Source organism: Rana temporaria, chromosome 6, assembly GCF_905171775.1.
Source record: "Rana temporaria chromosome 6, aRanTem1.1, whole genome shotgun sequence".
Lineage (NCBI taxonomy): Eukaryota > Metazoa > Chordata > Amphibia > Anura > Ranidae > Rana > Rana temporaria.
In genome coordinates this window covers 145,686,760-145,704,681 of record NC_053494.1, presented here as the reverse complement: position 1 = coordinate 145,704,681, position 17,922 = coordinate 145,686,760, and positions in this window count along the sequence as shown.

Sequence of the window (17,922 nt, the reverse complement as noted above, 5' to 3'; positions counted from 1 at the left end):
CGGTTAAAAATCCACGCATGCTCAGAATCATTTTTAATAATTGTACCTTAACGTAAGTGTTCTGGTTTGAGAAGCCTCTGGGTCCCTTTAGATTTTTATTTCATTTGGGTACTCTTATGCCTCGTACACACGATTGGTTTTCCCGACGGGAAAACTGGCATGTGTATGCTCCATAGCAGTTTTCCCGACAGGAAAACTGTGGGCAAAAAATTTGAAATTGTTCTTTTTTTTTCCTGCCGTGATTCTCTGTGTTTTTTTGCCCGGCAGTTTTCCCATGGGAAACACTGCAGTGGAGCATACATGCGGCCGGTTTTCCCAACCAAAGCTGTCATCGCAGTTTTCCTGTCGGGAAAACCGGCTGTGTGTACATGGAAAAGCAACCGAGCAGGTTCTCGGTTTTCCCAGTGGACTTTTGACCGCCGGGAAAACCGATCGTGTGTACGTGGCATAAGGGTTAATCTCCCTACCCAGCCTTTATCATTCTCGATAATTATTTTCCCAGTTAAAACTGAGGAAGAGGAGGTTCCCCTTGAGACATTTTCTGATCATTGCTAGGGTGTAGGAAAGCAGTGTTACCTTATGGCATTCCTGTCAGGGCTGAGAGCTGGCTGGAATCAACTGTATACATGGCTGCAGACAAGTGGCCCCTTTCAAAGTCAAAGGTGCTGCCTCAACCACCTGAGAGCAGTGGATTTCTGGACTGATTAGAAATGTTAGAAAATTAATCTTATTAAGGTGGATTGTACCATTGCTTTTGTAATTGCAATACCTATTTTGTGTTTATTGTACTTTTATTTAATAAATCGTTTTTACCTACTACACTATGAGAGCCCTACTGCGCCCCTGTTTTCCCATCATCTTCAACTTGTATTTAGCCATACCCCTTTAAGCCCCTAACACCATTGGCGCAATCTTGCTACACCCACCACTACTGTACATGTGGTGTGCTATGCACGTTGCGTCAGTGCTCCATTCAGGGTGCCCCAGGACTGTCACAATCTTAACAACACTCCTGGTTAGAGGGCAGCATGTTTCTAAAATCTACTATGAGTTCCTTTCTTATTTTTATATCATTTTTCTGAACACCTCTGGACGTTTGTGGCTAAAATTCAACAACCTGCAGAGAAAAGTGTGTGGTGAATAAGAGGAGAGGTGTCAGAAGACGTAGTTCAAGATACATGAAGCCATCTCCTCTTTCTCTTCTTGGTATGTACAGTAGCTGTAAATGTAAAGCAGACAGCACACTGCCTCCAATAGTCTATTCTAACATTGGTTTTTACTAAAAATAATTGCATGATACAAGAGGTGGAGATTATACAAAAGAACATCATCATCATGGTGTATTACAGCTACACTTGGCTCACAGAGATGAAGAGAAAACTCAAGATTTTCCAGTCAATTTACATCCCAATATTTGGCACTGTTGTGTGAGTACCATTTTCTCTCCAAGCACAGACTGTTTTACAATTGTTCCATGTATGGTAACCTTTCGAATCTGACATCTGGTTTGATTTTATCCCACAAGAAAAAAAAATCTGCTCAAATTAGCCATTTACATCATCCAATACTGCTGCCCCACACAAGACTGCAGTGCAGTACGAAGCAGTGGAATCAAAGCCTACACCTTGCACAATGTCAGATTATTGGAAGCTTTGCTTATCAAATGTGCACTTTTTTATAGGGATTGCAGATCAGATTATTAGCTCAAATAATGATCACATAAATTAAAAGAAAGTTCTATGATCAGACAGATTGAATAATTGTGCCAGAGAGTAGGATTAACAGGATAAAAAGATGAACTGAAATTCTCTGAAAGAGGAACATTGACATTTTTTTTTTTACTGTCTTAAAAGTTAGCATCTTCTGGAACAAAAGAAGAATAAGAAAGGATTGAAGGAATGACGGATGGACAAAAGGAAGGCAGGAAGGTGACAAACGAGGAAGGAAGGAAGATGAAAATAAAATAAAACAAAGAAAGATTATAGGTATAGTAGATACAGAAGGAAGGAAGAAAAGAGATTCAAATAGATAACAAATACAAGAGATACCATAGAAATTAAGAAAAAAAATGGAGAAGCAAAAGAGGGTGGAAAGGACGAGCAGGAGGAGAGAAATGAAGAAAAAAGAAAGGGAAAGGAGGAGAAGAGGAAGGGAAGGGAAAAAAGGAAAGGGAGAGGTGGAGGACAGGAAGATAGGGAAGAGAAAGGAAAGGAGGAGGAGAAGAGAAATGAAGGGAAAAGAAAGGGAAAGGAGGAGAAGAGGAAGGGAAGGGAAACGAAAGGAGGAGGAAGAAAAGAGGAAGGGAGTGAAGAGAAAGAAAAAGAGGTGAAGGAGAAGAGGCAGAAAGGGAAGATAATGGAAAGGAGGAGGAGAAGATGAAGTAAGGGAATAGAAAAGAAAGAAGGAAGGGAAGAGGGGGAGAAGAAGAAGGATCAGAAGAGAAGAAGAAAACGAGGAAGGAAGGGAAGAGAAGGAGGAGGGAGAAAGGAGGAGAAAGGGGGAAAAAGAGGGAGGGGGAGAAAGGAGGAGGCAGAAGGCAGGAGGAGGAGAAGGAGGAAGAGGGAGGAAGAGGGAGGAGGAGGAGGAAGGAGGAAGGAGGCAGGAGGAGGAGGAGGTAGGGGGAGGAAGAGGGAGGGGGAGGGAGGAGGAAGGAGAAGGAGGCAGGAGGCAGGAGAAGGAGCAGGAGGAAGGGGGAGGAAGAGGGAGGAGGAGGAGGAAGGAGGAAGGAGGCAGGAGGAGGAGGAGGCAGGAGGAGGAGGAGGAGAATAGGAAAGGAAAGATTATAGGTACAGTAGAGACAGAAAGAAGGAAGGAAAAAATAGATAAAAATAGATAACAGATACAGCAGGTGAAAAGATGAAAAGATTATAGGTTGGAAGAAAGAAAGAAAGAACGAACGAGGGAGATCATATTTAGGTATATATAGTAGATAGAAAGGTATAATAAATCATGTCTACATAATAATACATTTTCTGTACTTTTTGTTCTTACTGGCAAGGTATTTATGGCACATAAGTGTGATCAATATAATATGAACAGACAACTAGACTTTGACAAGCACACCGTATTTCATAATTGTAATTAATGAGCCTGTCATATTCTGGCATGCAGGATGAGCTTGGTATCATTAGTGTTAGACATTTCTAAGAGGTTATAGGATATTTCACAATATCTACTGGTGATCTGTGATTTATGTTGTTAGCTTGGTAGTTGCTACACAACAGGATTAAAGTGGTCGTCAAGGAAAAAGTTTTTCTGCTACATGCTGTGCATTTCCACAGGGCACCATCATGTAATCATTATATTCTTAGAGGGTATAGTGCATATATGAATAAACGTATACATTTTTTGTTTTTCTCTCATCTCTGCAGAAGTTAGGCCTCTTTCGCATGAACGGCAGTCCCTGCTGCATCTCCGAAAAGTGATCTGCAGTGGATCACTTTGCAGATATTCAGGAGGTGATATTTTCACCTCCAAATGCTTTTTTGGGTTATTTTGGAAAGTCAATTTTAATATACATGTGGGGTTCATTCGTTACGAAATAAAATTCGGACAAATTTTCTTTATTCAAAAATTTCCAAATGAAAAAAGTACCGAATTTAAATGAATCCAAAAAAATGTAATTCAAATTCGAATCGTTTTGGAATACTTTTCGAATAGTTTTCAAATTTGAAAAGTTTTCAAATTCGAATAGTTTTCAAATTCGAAAACCTTTTGAATTCAAATAATTTTCCAATTTTCAAAGAGAATAAAATAGATAAGAAAATAAAGCAATAGAATAAAAACAAAAATGTATATTTTTTCTATTCTATTCCTGTATTTTCTATTCTATTTTATTTGCTTTGGAAATTGGAAAACAATTTGAAAACTATTCAAAACTGATTTGAAAACTTTTCAAATTTGAAATTGATTTGAAAACTTTTCAAATCTTTTTGAAAACGAATAAACAAAACGAATCCCAAAAAAGAATGAAACAAATTTTTTAGTTCTGCACATGTCTAGCATTTAACTCAATTGTGGTGTGGTCCCGCTAACTTTAATGGGTGAGTTTGACAGGCTGTGGCACCTTTCAAATTCAATGTGCCAAGGTAAAGCCTTACTATACATCTAAAGGGAAAGGCATGAATACCTCTCCATCTGCTATGTTAGGTTTTAGGTTGGCGGTGGGGGTTGGTAAAAAGTGAATCAACCCCATACTTTTATTGCCCCCTTGTCACCCATTTGAATAAGGCCTAAAGTGTTATTAAACCCTCCACATAAAACATGATATACAGCAGTAAAGCACAGCACTTACACAGTTTTATGTCTGCCTTGTGTTTATAGTCTCTCACTTCTTTGTAAATCCCCCATGCCATAGCCACACTTTCGCTCACACTTCTACCCAAAACTACATTCTGACATGAACAGAGAATGAAGTGGTTAATTGACACGACAGGCATGCATGCACTTTGAACTACAGTCAGATGTGGGAGACTAGCATTAACTCTTAGGATGGACATGCATGTGCTTTGTTAAGACAGTGCTGATCATAAAGGGACATCTAGTCCAGAACCCTGAAGTCACGTGACCTTTTTTGTAACTTTATTGAGCACACACCAGAAGTTTATGGAACGGAGGCTAAGTAAAAAGATGCAAGACAATTTTTTATAAACTCATTGTCAAGCCTTGTTTACACCTGTTTTGGTCAGTGATAAAAATCAGCAGCTAAGCCACATTTCTACCTCCACCTTAAGCCAGTGTAGTACTACCCCTGTAGGGGCTACTGAGATTAACTGGTTCTTTCCCAAACAGTACCGAGACAGACAGTCACCCAAGCAACAGTTCATTCAATCCAGTTTCAATAAACAGTCTAGGGTTGTGGTTTATTGCTGGTAAACTTGAGAACAAGATGGTGATTAGGGCATAGAATGCTCCAAAAATGCTCTGCAATGGTTGGTGAACAGATGACTTTCTAGTCTAGAAGCCTTTCTAGTAGTCGTATGTAACAGTGAACAATCCAAGGCTCTACAGCTGAAGACCATGGGGCAAATCTTAGATTCTTTGGTTATCCTGCACCAATGCGCAACCATCAGTACCCGGTGTAGTGTCCAGCACACAGTCTCAGAGATCAACTAAAGGTCACTACTTACACCTCCCCAAGACAGCTGCCTCCTTCCAGCTACCCCTGGACCCAAACCTGTGAGCAAGATGGTGCCTTTCAGGACTGGATTCCTTATTGTGTGGTTCTGCAGATAGTTTTGAGCAAGTCCATTTGAGCCTTTATTCCTGGCCTTTCCAAGGCCTTCTAAAGCAGCTGTTCAGTCCATGTACTGTCTGACAACAGCAGCTCCTGAACCTCTGGATCCTTCCTGGGGAGAAAGAACCCTGTTCTACCACACTCCAGCCCACTCCTGGACACTTCCTTTCCATCAAAATCCCAACCTGTGAGACCCTGAACAGGCCAGAACAAACAATTACTGCTTCCTTGATTATAAAAGGAGACAAAGCTACATTTGCCTAGCAACCTACGCTACGAAGGTGCAAAATTAGAAAGGCAGCAGATTGCTTTGCACAACATAATTTTCAAATGAAACAATATGAGGAATGGTCAGATGTGCCTCATATCAGAAACAGGAGATGCAATGTAATCTACCATCAAAGCAAATAATAAACATAAGAGGCTACTTTGTTATGGGCAGAAATAAAGAAAGGAATCAATCTCTTCCCGTATTTACAAAAAAAAACAGCACTTTGAACCCTTTTCCATAAATCCCCTTTTTACTTTCCAGTCACTTTATTTACAGTTCTGGCAATTTACAAAGCTACCCTTAGCTTTCATGTATGGTGTCTAAAGCTGGCCATACACCAGTAGAATTTCATTAGAACATCTTTACAGAAATTCACAAAAATGTAATTTTCCCATCACTAATTTTGTTCAAACGTCTTTAAAATTTCATCCAGACCTGCAAGTTGAATGGAATGCCAGACATATTAAACAGGTTTGTTTTATAGAACATGTGTATTACACTATGTACACTATTACTTGCCCAGAAACTATATTCACAATTAGAATTAAATCTGAGAAAAAGTTTCCACCCCACCCCTTCAAATGTTCTCATCACTATGGTTGAAAACTATTGTCAACCTCACTAGAACCCCCCATTAGAAGATCTATCTAAAAAAATTGAACACAATTCTGCTGATGTAAGGCCAGCTTACTGAATGGCATTTAATTTGCTAAAGCACATTGGGGGATATTTATCAAGCAAATTAGTGACACATTTAAATACAATTCAGGCTGTCTTTCATTTAGAAAAGTATTTGCAATAGTTTTTCTATGTATTTTTGATCTGCAATCATGGACAACAAACTGAGGCAGACTTGCCAAGATCTACCAGAGAATAAACACTTAAGATGATTTTTACTCCAAGCGATGCACAGCTATGAAGTGGCCAAGACCAAGTTTTATTCTGTGCTACTTTAAAAGAGAAGTTCAAGATAAAAAAAACAAACATTTATGCCCTGTACACACGGTCTGAGTTTCCGTCGGAATAAACTCTGACGAGTTTTTCCGACGGAATTCGTTCAGGCTGTGTTGCATACACACGGACACACCAAATTCCGTCAAAAACGCGATGACGTACAACACTACGACGAGCCTAGAAAAATTAAGTTCAATGCTTCCGAGCATGCGTCGAATTGTTTCCGAGCATGCATATTTTTTTCTCCGTCGGAGTTCCATACAGACGAACGGAATTTCCGACATGTTCTCTTTCTAACTCTGTTGGAATTACCAACGGAAAAAGTCAGATGGGGCATACACACGGTCGGAATATCCGATGAAAAAATTCTGTCTGACTTTTTCCGTCGGAAATTCCGATCCTGTGTACAAGGCATTATACTCACCATGGGGTGGATTCTGACATCATTATATAATGGCAGAATATGGGATACAATATGGGAGAAAAATTGGAAGACAGGGGCCAATTATTGCCACCTTATAAAAAGAATTGCCTGAACGAGAACCTTTATAACAGCATTAAAACATATTGATTTAATGAAAGCTACAGATTTACAATATTAAAAATTGCTTTTAACAATACAATAACATGTTAATTCTTATATAAGAATTTAAGGATTGTGTTTGCATACCAAATGGCCCCAATTACCTGTCTGTACCTGGTAAGCCGCTCATAATCTCCTGCCCAGAATACTTGTAGCTGATTGGCTCAGGGCCCATGCATATCTTTTCAATTATGTTGTGTCATGTTGCATGTTAAAGTGGTTGTAAACCTTCCCCCACAACTTTATCCCATGTAAATCAGCATAAAAAACCCTAATGAACACTGCTTGTAGAAATATCCTTACTTGCTTAGTATTGTTGTAATCCTTTCTTTTCTTTAGAATGACATCACTGGAGCATGCCCAGATCTCCCCTGATTTACGGCACACTCTGTTTGCTTGTCTGTCTGCTATCAGGACTTTCTAGGCACGACAGTGAAATCCCACGAGACTGCATAATCACTCAGAGCTTCCTCCTACACCCCGTGTGACCATGTGACATCACACGTGGTATAAACCCGGGCTAAAGCTGATAAGACTGACATAGGCAAACACTAGATAATCTGCACAAGTAAATACTACAGTATGAAAATAAACAAGTGGCTATGAGCAGGAAAGCAGGGTTGCCATAGAAATGTTGGATTGAGAAGGAGGCTTGGTTAACAGTACAGGAAGTGCTCAATGTATGGACGGAAATACACTCTATGTGGACTCAGAATACAATACTTAAGATGGCACTGCCTCACCTCTGCAAACAAGTTTTTTTAAAGTTACTTTAAACAGTAAGTAATATGCAATTTGGGCTGGATTACAGTGGCTATCAATTGATAATTACTTTATATAATGGACTAAATGAAAAGAAGCATCAGAGTGGGAGAGTTTACTTCCTCTTTAACTGCTTGCCGACCAGCCGGCGTAAAATCGGCTCTGCTGGGCGAGATCACGTAATATTACGTCATCTCACCGAGCAGCCAATAGGGGCGTGCGCGCCGCCGTAGGTGCGCTCCCCGCTCGCCCCTGACGCGATCCATTACCGCGTGCTACCATTGGGGTAGATTCAGAGAGAAGATACGACGGCGTATCTCCATCGTATCTCTGAGTCCCGCCGGTCGTATCTATGCGCCTGATTCATAGAATCAATTACGCATAGATTTCTATTAGATCCGACCGGCGTAAGTCTCTTACGCCGTCGGATCGTAACTGCATTTTTCCGCTGACCGCTAGGGGCGTGTATGCTGATTTACGTGTCAAAATATGTAAATCAGCAAGATACGCAAATTCACGAACATACGCCCGGCCGACGCAGTACATTTACGCAATTTACATTAGGCTTTTCCCGGCGTATAGTTACCCCTGCTATATGGTGGCGTAAGTGTGGCGTACCAATGTTAAGTATGGCCGTTGTTCCCATTGAATTTTGAATTTTTTACGTCGTTTGCGTAATTCGTCCGTGAATGGGGCTGGACGTCATTTATGTTCACGTCTAAACCAATGACGTCCTTGCGGCGTACTTTGGAGCAATGCACACTGGGAAATTCCACAGACGGCGCATGCGCCGTTCGGGAAAAACGTCAATCACGTCGGGTCAAGCCTAATTTACATAACACACGCCCACCTCTTCACTATTTGAATTAGGCGGGCTTACGCCGGCCTATTTACGCTACGCCGCCGCAACTTTCTTTTAAGAATACGGCACTTGCCTGTAAAAGTTGCAGAGGCATAACGTAAATAGGATACATTACGCCCGCACAAAGAAAGGCCGATCTACGTGAATCTACCCCTTAGTGTACTATTCAAAATAAGGCGTTACAACAATATGTGAATAAGTGTGAATTTCTCTCAGTACTGAAAGGGTATCTCTTTAGAAGCTTTACATCAGGGTTCACGCACACATGTGCACTGTGGCATCATGCACTAAAATGCACAAGTTAATGCATGTTACCACAACACATGGCACACACTTGCTCTGTATGTGATGCATTGTGTTAGAATTGATTTTAAATGGAATCTCAATGCATTTGATGGCAGAGTCCAACACACAACTTACTACAATGCACCGCAAGACAAATATTGTGTTTTGTGGCACACAGCATTGTAATAAATAAAATGCCACACACATTTTTTCATCCATTTTGGTGTGTTAGCAGCTATTGGCTATTGCATGTGCATTAATGCCCCACAACCAAACACTTAAGTGTGAACGGGCCCTAAATGCTAGCAGGAATACTGACGGGTGTTAAAGCAGGGACCTTCATAAAGTGACACTTCATTACAGGAGTTACTAAAGTGGAGTGCCAACCTGGAACCTTTTGGGTGGGTTCTTTTTATTCCCCCCAAAAAAAAAAAACTTAAAGAATTTTCAGAATGGGTATATACACTATATTAAATATTTCTTAATATACAACAACCCTCTAATTTGTATGGTTCTCTATAGAGATATATTCTGTTCATGAATTTAAATAATCTAAAGTGCAGCATCCTAGAAGGACAACATAGATTTCAGCTTTCCATTATCTGGTTACTGCAATCCGCTGCTATTGTTTGTGCTGTCTTGATGAATAATCCTAAACATGTCATTCCCTATAAGGGAGCCTCTAACAGCTCTGAAGGAATTTTATAGTGATCGGTGGTCATGTACGCTTTGGTAATATTGTTCATTCAGCTTTTGTTTCCTGAAAGCTAATCAGGAATATTGGATTCTATGCGCTAGAGAAGAGAAATGTCCTAGACAATACCCTAGAAATATGCATATTAACCAAGACTCCAGAGCTGTGCGTGTACAGATTTCCTGTAAAGATTTTATTGGTTAATTGATTTCTAGATAATAGGAATAGATAAAACTGAAGATTGCCCATCAATACTTGTCCTTGGGACTAAAAATGATGTTATTTCTTTCCACTCTGAATTAAATATAACATTTGCCTTTAATAGACTTTCTAGTACAATTTATTCTAGTTGTTACAGAGCAGAGTGCCATACTGGACCTGAGACATCTTTCACTTCAATTATCTAGAATATGGAACCTAGGGGTGCTTAACAGCCCCGAATGTTGACAATCTCATAAAATTATAAGCATGGGGCATGAGCAATTCTTGACACATTTGTCATTTAAGGTTATGTAAAAAAACATTTATTTTAATCTAATCTTTTTCTTGTTTTGGATAGAGGGAATAGGATAGGGAATGGTTACTATCAGGTTGTTATTATTATGTTATATTATTATGTTCTTGCCTCGGTTTGGAAAATTGATTGTGGAATTCCTTCTTATGATCATTGTCACCATTGTAAGGGGTTAGCTCGGTAGCGGGGTGTGTGACCCCCTGGATGGGTTCACGACACACTGAATTTATACAGACAGGCAGTCGAAGACGGTTGAAAACAAAGATTTTGGTTTATTCTTCCATCTTGCTGGAAACAAGTGCAAGCATCCAAACAGCATAAACAAAATCAAACATAAAATAAACCCTGGCCACTTGGGGCATCTACCTTCACCACACAGGAACCTATCTAGGGAGTCTGGCACAGCCTAGTGCTGGGCAGACACTGCTGGTCATACAGCAGAAAAACAATAGTCTTTTGATTTTTATCACACAGAAAAATCAATCACCTTCTCACCTCCTCAGAAGACTTTCAGTACACTGCTCTCCTTACTCACAAAGCCTCAGGATGCAGCAATTCAGTGGTAATCCTCTGGATTACTTATAGAGGCCTTAATTGCCTCATTCTGAACAGCTGAAGTTTTCCAACGGCCTTTAGCCTTTTCTGGCTACTTTTGCAGCCGACGCCTAATAACAATTGGTGTATTGTCTAAACAAGGCAGAAATGTATGTCCCGTCTGTGACAACACCCACAGATTTACCTGACTTCCTGTCACACCATCCAAAAAGAATAAATAAATGTTTTTATTTTGACATAGTTAAACACTGCTGTTGTGTTAATATTTAGTGTTTAGTGTTAAAATGTAGTACTGAGCAATGGCATTCTGTAACATTTGTTAACCACTTTCCGACCGCTGGCCATCATATGACGTCCTCGGCTTTGTGGTGATATGTCTGCAGCTACAGGCATCATTCAGATATCTGCATGTTCAGCCGGCGATTCCCTACACCATAAGAATGATCATAGCGGCTGTTCCAGATGGTCACCGGAGTCTCTATGGTCGTCAGAGGCCAGGTGTGATGTTATGATGTCACACCCAGCCTCTGCATTCAAAAAAACTATGCCGCTTCGGCTTTTAAAGTGTCAAAATACATTTTTTAAGTAAAATTTTTTAAAGTGACCCTGTCCCAGTATGCTCACACGCAGAAGCGAACGCATACGCAAGTCCTGCCCACATATGAAAACGAAGTTCAAATAACACATGTGAGGTGTTGCCGCTAACGTTAGAGCGAGAGCAATAATTCTAACCTTATCCTCTGTAACTCAAAACATGTAACCCGTAAAAAAAATTAAAACCCTATGGGGATTTTTAGGTACCGAAGTTTGGCGCCATTCCACAAGCGTGTGCAATTTTGAAGCGTGACATGTTAGGTATCTATTTACTCGGCGTAACTTCATCTTTCACATTATGCAAAATAATTGGTCTAACTTTACTGTTTTTTTTTAAAAGCATGAAAAAGCATGTTTGAAAAATTGCTGCGCAAATACCGTGCGAGAAAAAAAAGTTGCAATGACCGCCATTGTATTCTCTAGGGTCTAGGGTTTGGGGGTTCTATGTAATTTTCTAGCAAAAAAATAATGATTTTTACATGTAGGAGAGAAGTGTCAGAATTGGCCTGGTTGTTAAGTGGTTAATCAAAGTAAAATCAAAGTCTTTACTCCATCAATGCTGTCACTTGTTGGTGAGATAACTACTAGGGGGAGTTTATTAGGAAGAAAGTATATAGGGCCAGATCCACAAAAGAGATACTCCGACTTAACTGCTGTTCAGTCTGTGTGTAACTTTGGAAACGATCCTCAAAAGGCTTTTTCCAAAGTTAGGCAGAAGATCAGGCATGTGTAATTGAATTACACTGCCGAATCTTAGGATGCAGTACCGCATCCGCCGCTGGGGGCATTTCGAGTCGAAATGCCGTTGCTAGTATGCAAATTAGCACTTAAGGCGATCCACAAAGCTTTCCAGCTTCCTTTTTGCGCCGTAAGTGTTATTTTGCAAGTGTAAATTAGGGCTGGTTCTACAAAGTGTAAACTAGTCACACCTTGTAAAAGCCCATTCCAGCGACGGCATTTGGTATGCTTTCCCGAGGGAGAACTCCACGGCAATTTGTAAAAACAAAACCGGCATGGGTTCCCCCCCAGGAGCATACCAGGCCCTTAGGTCTGGTATGGGTTGTAAGGAGACCCCCCACGCCAAAAAATCGACGTAGGGGGTCCCCCTACAATCCATACCAGACCCGTATCCAAAGCACGCTACCCGGCCGGTCAGGAAGGGAGTGGGGACGAGCGAGCGGCCCCCCCCTCCTGAGCCGTGCCAGGCCGCCTGCCCTCAACATGGGGGGGTTGGGTGCTCTGGGGCAGGGGGGCGCACTACGGGCCCCCCCCACCCCAGAGCATCCTGTCCCCATGTTGATGAGGACAGGACCTCTTCCCGACAACCCTTGCCATTGGTTGTCGGGGTCTGCGGGCGGAGGCTTATCGGAATCTGGGAGTCCCCTCAAATAAGGGGGCCCCCAGATACCGGCCCCCCACCCTAAGTGAATGGATATGGGGTACATCGTACCCCTATCCATTCACCTGTAGGCAAAAAGTAAAAGTTAATAAACACACAACACAAGGCTTTTTAAAATATTTTATTATTCTGCTCCGGATGCCCCCCCTGTCTTCGTTATTAGCTCAATTAGCAGGGGGGGCTTCTTCTTCCGCTCTCCGGGGGTCTTCCACTCTCCGGGGGTCTTCCGCTCTCCGGGGGTCTTCTCCGCTCTCCGGGGGGGGCTTCTCCGGACTCCGGGGGGCTTCTTCCATCTTCTCCCTCTTCCGCTGTTGACTCGGCGAACCCCGGTTCTTCTGCAGCTCTCCGGTGCCTTCTCTTCAGCGCTGGCTGCCTGCTATGTTTGTGTGTTAGCTCGATTTCAAACAGGCAGCCAGCGCGGTCTTCTGTGGCGTCAGGGTCTTCTCTTCCTTTCTTCCGATGTTGCCTCGTCGCCTGTTGTCGCTGTAATGATGGAAGCGCGCCTTGCATCCCATTTATATAGGCATCACCGTCCCATCATGCTCCGGCAGGTACCCACGTGGTGGGTGCCTACCCACGTGCACCCACCACGTGGGTACCTACCGGAGCATGATGGGACGGTGATGCCTATATAAATGGGATGCAAGGCGCGCTTCCATCATTACAGCGACAACAGGCGACGAGGCAACATCGGAAGAACAGAAGACAAGACCCTGGCGTCACAGAAGACCGCGCTGGCTGCCTGTTTGAAATCGAGCTAACACACAAACATAGCAGGCAGCCAGCGCTGAAGAAGAAGGCACCGGAGAGCTGCAGAAGAACCGGGGTTCGCCGAGTCAACAGCGGAAGAGGGGAGAAGATGGAAGAAGCCCCCCGGAGTCCGGAGAAGCCCCCCCCGGAGAGCGGAGAAGACCCCCGGAGAGCGGAAGACCCCGGAGAGTGGAAGACCCCCGGAGAGCGGAAGAAGAAGCCCCCCCTGCTAATTGAGCTAATAACGAAGACAGGGGGGGCATCCGGAGCAGAATAATAAAATATTTTAAAAAGCCTTGTGTTGTGTGTTTATTAACTTTTACTTTTTGCCTACAGGTGAATGGATAGGGGTACGATGTACCCCATATCCATTCACTTAGGGTGGGGGGCCGGTATCTGGGGGCCCCCTTATTTGAGGGGACTCCCAGATTCCGATAAGCCTCCGCCCGCAGACCCCGACAACCAATGGCAAGGGTTGTCGGGAAGAGGTCCTGTCCTCATCAACATGGGGACAGGATGCTCTGGGGTGGGGGGGGCCCGTAGTGCGCCCCCCTGCCCCAGAGCACCCAACCCCCCCATGTTGAGGGCATGCGGCCTGGCACGGCTCAGGAGGGGGGGGGGCGCTCGCTCGTCCCCACTCCCTTCCTGACCGGCCGGGTAGCGTGCTTTGGATACGGGTCTGGTATGGATTGTAGGGGGACCCCCTACGTCAATTTTTCGGCGTGGGGGGGGAACCCATGCCGTTTTTTTCTTTGAAAATTGGCATGGAGTTCTCCCTCAGGAATGCATGCCGCTGTCATTTTTTTTTTTCCCGACGCAACTTTTTTAAGCCGTCGCGATCCTCAAAACTCGGCGTAACGTAACTTCGCGCATGCGCAGTACGGCCGGCGCGGGAGCGCGCCTCATTTAATGGGACTCACCCCATTTGAATAGGAAACGCCTTGCGCCGGCGGAATTTTAGTTACACAGCCTGAAATTTCTAGATAAGTGCTTTGTGGATCAGGCACTTAGGTAGAAACTTTAAGGCAGTGTAACTTAAATGGGATTTTTTAAGTTACGTCAGGTTTTTGTGGATCTGGCCCATTGTGTGTATATTGCTATGTGTCGTGTTTCTAACTTCTGTTCCTAGTCCAACAACAGAAGTACGGAGGTAAAATTATTGTACTTTGTATATATATATTGTAAGGGTTAGCTCGGTAGCGGGGGTGTGTGACCCCCTGGATGGGTTCACTAAACACTGAACGATACAGAGAAACAGCCGAAGACGGTTGAAAACAAAGAATTTGGTTTATTCTTCCATCTTGCTGGAAACAATTGCAAGCATCCAAACAGCATAAACAAAATCAAACATAAAATAAACCCTGGCCACTTGGGGCGTCTACCTTCACCACACAGGAACCTATCTATGGAGTCTGGCACAGCCTACTGCTGAGCAGACACTGCTGGTCATACAGCAGAAAAACAAATAGTCTTTTTGATTTTATCACACAGAAAAATCAGCAGCACCTCACCTCTTCAGAAGTATTTCTGTTCACTGCTCTCCTTCACTCAAAAAGCCTCAGGATGCAGCAATCAGTAGTAATCCTTTGGATTACTTATAGAGGCCTTAATTGCCTCATTCTGAACAGCTGAAGTTTTCCAACGCCCTTAAACCTTTATGGCTACTTCTGCAGCCGACACCCAATAATAATTGGTGTATTGTCTAAACAAGGCAGAAATGTATCTCCCATCTGTGACAACACCCACAGATTTACCTGACTTCATGTCACAATATATATATATATATATATATATATATATATATATATATATATATATATATATATATATATATATAATGTGTGTGTGTTTGACAAACATAGTTGTCCATCCTTAGGCTTTGGGAAGGTCAGTTATCTCTACAGATGTCAGTGAAAAGAGTTAAAGGTTTTTTTTCTTGTGGGAACAGAATATTATATATTCTTGTTACTCTTTTTGTCTTATCAGTTGTGGAACTTTTGGTGCATCAATACAAAAGATGTTTGAAGTCTATTGCCGCGTACACACGATCATTTTTCAGCATGAAAAAAAAACAATGTTTTCCCAACTTCATCATTGTTTTAAAAAATGATCTAGCAAAGCGTGGTGACGTACAACACGTACAACGGCACTATAAAGGGGAAGTTCCATTCGCCTTTGGGCTGCTTTAGCTGATCCCGTGTTAGTAAAAGACAATTTGCGCTTTTCTGTCTGTTACAGTGTGATGAATGTGCTTACTCCATTATGAACGGTAGTTTTACCAGAACGAGCGCTCCCGTCTCATAACTTGCTTCTGAGCAAGTTTTTTACGTCGTTTTAGCCCACACACGATAATTTTTTACAACCCGAAAAACGACATAGTTTAAAACGACGTTAAAAAATGCAGCATGTTCGGGAAAAAAAATTGTCGTTTTTCAGAACCTGAAAAATGATGTGTAACCCACACACGATCATTTTAAATGACGTTTTTGAAAAACAAAGTTTTTTTCATGCCGAAAAATGATCGTGTGTACGCGGCATAAGTACACGCTCACACCACAAGAGGAATCTCATATTATCTATCTTCCTGTTCACACCCCAAGCAACATGCTTTTGTTTGATTTGGAAGAAGTTGCAGGTATGTTTTTTTTGTTTTTGGTGTGACTGAATAGATTTCATTGGATGCACATGAAAAAGCATGAAAAAAATAATAATGGAAGCTGCACGAAAAATGCAGACATATTTTTGAACCTAAACTTAGTTTGTTTTCTTTAGAAGTTGGCCATTCCCTAAATAGAAAAGCCTACCCAATGCCAGTATGCTGTAGAGATAGACTCTTGGGGCAGATCCACATACATCTGCGCCGGGCGCAGCATATGTAAGATACGCTACGCCGCTGTAACTTACTTTGATTTGGTTTGAATCCTCAACGAATTTGCGCCGTAAGTTACGGCGGCGTAGTGTATCTCTCGCGGCGTAAGAGTTTCAAATTCGCCGGGTAGGGGGCGTGTTTCATTTAAATGAAGCACGTCCCCGCGCCGAACGAACTGCGCATGCGCCGTCTGTAAAAACTCCCAGGGTGCATTGCTCCAAATGACGTCGCAAGGACGTCATTGTTTTCGGCGTGAACGTAAATGGCGTCCAGCCCCATTCACAGACGACTTATGCAAACGACGTAAAATTTTCAAAATTATACGTGGGAACGACGGCCATACTTAACATTGAGTACGCCACCACCATATAGAAGCTTTAACTATACGCCGGAAAAAGCCGAACGGAAACGATGTAAAAAAAATGCGACGGCCGCTCGTACGTTCGTGGATCGTCGGAAATAGCTAATTTGCATACTTGACGCGGAATACGACGGAAACCCCACCTAGCGGCCGACGAAAAATTGCATCTAAGATCCGACGGCCTACTAAGGCGTACGCCTGTCGGATCTAACCCAGATGCCGTTGTATCTTGCTTTGTGGATACCGAAACAAAGATACGACGCGCAAAATTTGAAATTACGTGGCGTATCAAGAGATACGCCGGCGTAATTTCTTTGAGGATCTGCCCCTCTATGTGGAAGCAGAGCTCTCTCCCTCTCTAAGGAGGGTTGTGACACCCCCTGCTGAATCTCCTATAGGTCTGCAATCAGCAAAGCCCCTTTCTCCTGCTTTTTGGTAAAATAGTTCTAACTCTGCAGAGAGCATGTTGAGTGAGAATATGAAATGGGGCATTTACTAATCCAATCAGCTTCCGCTTGTTCAGTTAGGTTTTGAAAATGGAAGCTAGACGCTTATTGATTGCTAGGCAAAGCTGCTTTTCATTCCAGCTTCCCTAGTCTTCGTAAATTACCCTTAATGTATTGAGTTATGAATATTTGTTCTGCCCATGCCAATTATTTAGGGTTTGTGCTAGTGATATGACCTTGGAAAAGGATAAATATTTGCAGTGACTTTCTAGGAAAGGCCATTCCTCCCAGGCTTCATCTGGAGAGGATATGCATGTGAAGGATCCAATCTTCACCTCCCAGGCCTGCTGCCTGGGCAGGATGTGAGTCCAGGTGTCTTTGCCCATCAGGCCTGCTGCCTGGGAAAGGTATTGTTTCAGAGAGGTCCAGCATTTGCTTCTCAGCCCTGCTTCTTGGGAAAAGACGCAGAAGAAGAATCCTGGTTTGGTAATTGCCCATCTGGGCTTATAGGTTTACAACGATAAACTGCATATTTGAGCTTAAAGATCCACAAATAAATGGTGGGAGGGGCTGAAGATTCTTAAAAACAAACTTCACCTATAACATTAAAGTTACGACAAGGGCGCCTTTGGAAATGGATAGTAATGTCAATATACAGATACTTATTGCTAATTCCAGACTATTCGTTAAATAAATTATTATTTTGTTCCTCCCCATCTTCTGACAGTGTCCATTTTCATTAAGGGTAGATTAATCCACCTTCCTTTACTTCCTTTTGGAACATATA